Below are 6,190 nucleotides of genomic sequence, written 5' to 3' on the forward strand. Positions count from 1 at the left end.
CCTCTCCTGGGAAGGGGTAAACATGACCATTATCATCAAAGGAACATCTTGTGGGCTGTGGTAGCAGGCTTTGGGCTGGAATGCTTTGCACTGATGTAGTGGCGACACTAATCAGAAGCCTATGCCCTAATGGACCAGCTGTTAGTGGACCACAAAGGCTGTGTCACCTTGCATACCACTGATTTTGAAATCGCCCATTACTCTGCCAGAGCCCTCAAAGTCATATAAACCTCCTGCTTTCCTTTGTTCGGGGGAGCTGATCTAACTTGGTGTCCCCTCCACACTGCTGGAATAAAGCTTGGCTGAACTAGAGCCTGGCTTGAGTCTCTCTCTCTTTCTCTTTTCTCTGTCTCACTAAATCTAACACCTATCATTGTTTAAAATAACTGAAGTAGGGCCAGCCCGGTGGCGCACTGCTACAGTGTGCCACTTGGGAAGTGCAGCAGCGCTCCTGCCGAGGGTTCAGGTCCCACATACAGACCGGCCGCTCACTGGCTGAGCGAGGAGCGGGGGCAACACCGAGGGTTGCGATCCCGTTGCCGGGCCTGGTCCGGTGCGGGTGTGACACTGAGGGTTGCGATCCGTTGCCGGACACGAAAAAAGACAAAAAGACAAAATAAATAAATAAATAAATAACTGAAGTAAAATAGAGAATAGAAAGAGCTATACCTGTGTTCATCTGGCACGTAAGTATAAGAACTATTTTAAGAAATTTCTGTGTCATGGGTTTACTCACAAACAAAGCCTGCAGAGGCCAACAGAGGCCTTTGTAAATCCTAAGAACCAACTGCCATTTTTAAGGTCATTTTTAGCCTCCCCACACTTGGGCTGACCTGCCAGTATGCAAATCTGCTGTCATTGTCACATCTTACCTGCATGACTATGTCACTGACCAGAGATTTGAATCAGGCCTGTGTTTCTGATTTACTAGTTGATCCTGAATATTCACCACCAAATAGAGTCAAAATCCTAGATGACAGCTGAGTGAATATATTCTTGTGGGATCTTTTGGTTGAAGTTTAACAGCACTGGAAATATAAATGGATATTTATTATAAAGAAGTAAAATGTGGTCCTATTTAGTGATTATTGTGAATGTTGCCAACTGTATAAAAAGAAGAAGTTTCAAATAAATAAAAACTAAGGATATAAGGTGGCCCGGTGGCGCACTGCTATAGTGCACCGCTTGAGAGCGCGGCGGCGCTCCCGCCGAGGGTTTGGATCCCACATACAGACCGGTTCCNATGGTACTGCAACACACTCAATGAAAAATAACCTTGCATCAATTATGATAATGAAAAGGGAGGAGAGAAAGGGCAGGCTCTGCTACAGAGTGAAAAATTAACTACTACAAGTAGGAAAAGCAATAGAATCAGAATAATATTCTTTGGCAACCGCCAGGTAAAAATTGAGTCAATAATTCCATTTTAAATTTTGAGATGAAAAATAAATCACTATTTCTAATTTAATTTTCCAAACAAAAAGTCTAAACTTTTGCTTTCAATTGTTTGACATTTTTAGCATAATATGAAGTCAGCAGAGCTTCTTTCTGCTGGGCGGAGTCTGGCAGAGCTGGGGGAGACACGTGGGAAGGGGCTATGAAGCCCCGCCCCTTCCTCGCTCAGGCCCCGCCCACTGCTACTTCAACCCACCCAGTCCTGCCTCTGCTCAGATGCTCGCGGATGCAGGCTACAGTAGCGTGCAGAGAGGTTTGTCTTCACTGACTTCACCGGATGCTTACAGCATCCAGTGACCTGGCAGCAGAATCGGAGGCGAGGACAGAACTTGGGAACGTCCATCTGCCTGGTTCGTTTGTTTATTCTGACATTTGCTTAGAGGGCCCACACTGTCACACACACGCACCTACACACCACTACCCTCCATTTTTGCAGTCAGAAGAGGGAATAGGGTGCCCTGAGAGTTGCAATCTTCCCGCCCACTGCTACTTCAACCCACCCAGTCCTGCCTCTGCTCAGATGCTCGCGGATGCAGGTTACAGTAGCGTGCAGAGAGGTTTGTCTTCACTGACTTCACCGGGTGCTTACAGCATCCAGTGACCTGGCAGCAGAATCGGAGGCGAGGACAGAACTTGGGAACGTCCATCTGCCTGGTTCGTTTGTCTATTCTGACATTTGCTTAGAGGGCCCACACTGTCACACACACGCACCTACACACCACTGCCCTCCATTTTTGCAGTCAGAAGAGGGAATAGGGTGCCCTGAGAGTTGCAATCTCCTCAACCTTATCTGCATCTGAGGAAAGTGGGATCACAACTGGCTCCTCCCGTGATGTAACTTTGTGACTACAGAGACTCTGAACTGCTCTTGCCAGCTCAATAGTGAATCCTGATGAATGACGTACTTCTATTTCAGCTCAAGGATCCCCACTCCCACCCTCGTCTCCAATCACATCCACATCCTAGCTGCAAGATCCGTGAGGCAGAGAGCAGATGGAACAGATCTTCCATTCTCACGCTCCAGCCTCTGCTTATCACTCAGATGTCCACGGTTCCTGTGGGGATCACTGAAATGTGTCTGAAATACCGAATTCTGAATATTTGGGGAAGAGGTTGAGGGTTCAGTGGGATATAAGTTCAGATTAGGAAAACACAAAGGTTCCAGACAAAGCGTAGGTTTCACTTCTTTCCATGTTAAAAAAAAAAAATCCCAAATTTTAAATTTGAGCCCATTTTCACTCTGAATGAAGTTGCTTTAGTGAGTTTCTAGAACCCGCATCAGGGACCTGAGACAACGGCCTCAGTGTGGCAGGAGAGATGGGGAGTCACCGCTGTCTTGCCTGACCCAGACCAATTCCAGGTTTGCCTTCACATGTTGGCCAAGTAACAAAACATATTCCGTATGTCTGAACATTTAATTATCCTTGTAATGAGGATGGACTCACGTTCTTTTATAATGATGCCTCTATATTATGATGTGGCAAGAAAAGTTTTTTTCATTCCAAAGGAGCAATTCATTTATGTGTGAATAAATAAAAGGAATAATTAATGTGTGTGATAAGCCACAAACGTTTTGCAGCACACTTTCGTACAATAATTGTATGCTGGCGATTTGGAAGAACCCTCAAATTTTTATCATCTTTAATCTCCCTTCAGGTCTCTTGCCGTGGAACCGACAGGCTTGACTTGGGAGCTGTGATTCCAATCTGCCGTGTGTTCTTGGGCATAGGGTCTCTCTCTCTGAGCAGCAGCATGTGTTAGTCCGTTGATGCTGCTTATAACAAAATACCTGAAACTGGGTGATTTATAAAGAAAACGACATTTATTGCTTACAGTTTCTAAGGCTGGGAAATCCAAAGTCCATCTGGTGGTGGTGACAGTGACCAGGGATCTCACAGTGCAAGATGGTGGAAGCAGAGAGAGAGAGAGAGAGAGAGAGTGAAAGACAGACTCTCCTCTCCTTTTAAAGCCCTCAGAACCACGCCCCTGACCACCATTTTTAATCCATTCACTACTGCACAGTCCTACAGTCCAATCACCTCTTCAAGGCTCTGCCTTTCAATTGCCATGATAGTGTTTCCCACCCTCTAAAAGTCACAGTGGGGGCTAAGTTTCTAATACATAAAACCTGGGGGACACAATTCAAGCTTCAGGGAGTTTGGGGGGGACATAATTCAATCCAGTACATGGCCTTAGAGCCTGTGACCTGATACACAGAGTATAGGATGGGTCAGAGCTGAGTAGTTTCCCAAGTAGGTGTGATAACTGCATAGAAACCTGAACTACGTACCTCTGCCCTCAGAACTACACCCATGACCACCATTATTAATCCATTCATTAGGGTATGGTCCTCACAATCTAATCACCTCTTCAAGGCTCTGCCTTTCAATTGCCATGATAGTGTTTCCCACCCTCTAAAAGTCACAGTGGGGGCTAAGTTTCTAATACATAAAACCTGGGGGACACAATTCAAGCTTCAGGGAGTTTGGGGGGGACATAATTCAATCCAGTACATGGCCTTAGAGCCTGTGACCTGATACACAGAGTATAGGATGGGTCAGAGCTGAGTAGTTTCCCAAGTAGGTGTGATAACTGCATAGAAACCTGAACTACGTACCTCTGTCTGCCGTCTGAGACCCCCCCCCACCTCTAAGGGGCCCAGTTACCCAAGGACTTCTGTTCCTGGAAATCTGAGATGCTGGTGCTCTATGACTTTATGGTTCTTAAGGACAGAGGAAAATACTTGATCCTTTCTCCTCTTTTCTTCTCACTTCACACCCCTCCTGATTCTGGGAAGTGGGTTCCTCTGAGACTAATCTCGGGTCACAAGACCAGGTGAAGGGGCCTCAATTCATATCTTCAGAATCAAGCCACTCTTTCCCTTTTGTAATAACAAGGCCTCTACTTACATGGTCATGTGAAGGGAAGAAGAAGGAGTTCTTGATGTTGGAGGAAGAGGTGAGCTCTGGAAATGAAGGGGCAGGGCAGAGGAGGAAAGGAGAGGTGCTATAGTTTGAATGTCCTCCTAAAATTTATACTGACCTTGATCCCCGTTGTAACCATGTTAAGAGGGTAGGCAGTCTGACCATGATATTTGAAAGGTAGGGCATTTGGGAGGCAATTGATTCATGCTGCCCTCATGAATGGGCGAATGGGTTGATGAATAAATGGGTTTTCACAGGAGGGCACTGGTGCTTTATAAGGAGAGCAAGTGAGCATGTTAGCATGCTCTTGCCACCCTCGTCATGTGATGCGCTGTGCCACCTTGGGCCTCTGCAGAGTCCCCACAAGGAAAAAGACCCTCATCAGATAAGCCCCTGAACCTTGGCCTCCATTGTAAGAAATAAATTTCTTTCCTTTATAAATTACCCAGTTTCAGGTATTCTGTTATAAGCTACAGAAAATGGACTAAGACAAGGGGTAAAGTGGTTTTGTTAGAACACAGCGATTGAGAAGAAGATGGATTCACCCAGAGGCTCATGGGTACGTGTTTATTTCTCCCAGACACGCTGATCCTGGATTCTAGGAGCAGATGGTGGGATCAGGGATGGGGCCCTGAGCAGGCTCTGAAAGGACTGATCCTTGCTCTTCAGGTGCCGTGAGCCGTCCTGCTATAGGGAACGGCATGGGAGCCTTAATGATACCCCTTGTTCTGCAGGCTACAAGGGGGTCCCATGTGTGTGGCACGGCTCCATGGAAGTTCTTGTGTGTCCACCTTTGGTTGCTTGATGAGGCTTCCCAGGATTAAACAGCCTAACCTTTTGGCTTAGTATGACTTTGGGAAATTCCCTGAGGTTTCTCAAAGGACATGTTAAAATACATCAAAATCAACTGGTTTATTTAAAAGATATTGTCAGTACTAAAGGTGTTTTTGATGCATGTTCCCAGTAGTACTAAAGGTGTTTTTGATGCATGTTCCCAGTAGGGGTTGGCTCCATTTAATTTTGTCATTAATCTTCCTTGTTAGTGATGTGTGCATGGACCTACTGTGGCTGTAGTCATGCTCCTGTACCTGTGGAATGAAGCTATTATGTTAGGTTTCTATTTACATTCCAGGGAGACGGTGGGTCCGAGTGCAGTAATCATCAACCAGCTACAGATTTCTTTGTTTCTCCCCACTCCCACAGTTTCACTTGATTCTCCAAGAACATGTTGTTTCCCTAGTGATAATAAGAATGATATATTGCGTTTTCGTTAGTTTGAGTAGGATCATTTAACTTTTCACTTTGTTCCTTGTACTGTTCCCAGAGTCAATTGCTAAAAAAATTAGAAAGTTTTACTATAAAGATGAATAGCTAAAACAATAAAAATATAAAAGTAGGTTTTTGATATTAATAGATTTTGTTTAGATTAGTTTATAGTATAATTGTTTTTAATAGTTGTATAAAATATAATAGAATGTTATAATCAAGTTTTATTATATAAAATCATCTTGTATAGGGCCGGCCCAGTGGCGCACTGGAGAGTGCACCCGCGCTCCCACCGAGGGTTCGGATCCCATGTGGAGACCGGTTCCCGCTCACTGGCTGAGCGCGGTGCGGGTGCAACACCGAGGGTTGCGATCCCATTGCCGGTCCCCGGTATGGGCGCGACACCGAGGGTTGCGATCCCGTTACCAGTCAGTAAAAAAGACAAAAAGGAATAAAAAAAAAATCGTCTTGTATATATTGTGATTTTGGTCATAAATTAAAATAATAAATATAAACATAAGACATTAAATTGTTAAATATAAGTA

This window comes from Galeopterus variegatus, unplaced genomic scaffold (assembly GCF_000696425.1).
Source record: "Galeopterus variegatus unplaced genomic scaffold, G_variegatus-3.0.2 Scaffold9478, whole genome shotgun sequence".
Taxonomy (NCBI): domain Eukaryota; kingdom Metazoa; phylum Chordata; class Mammalia; order Dermoptera; family Cynocephalidae; genus Galeopterus; species Galeopterus variegatus.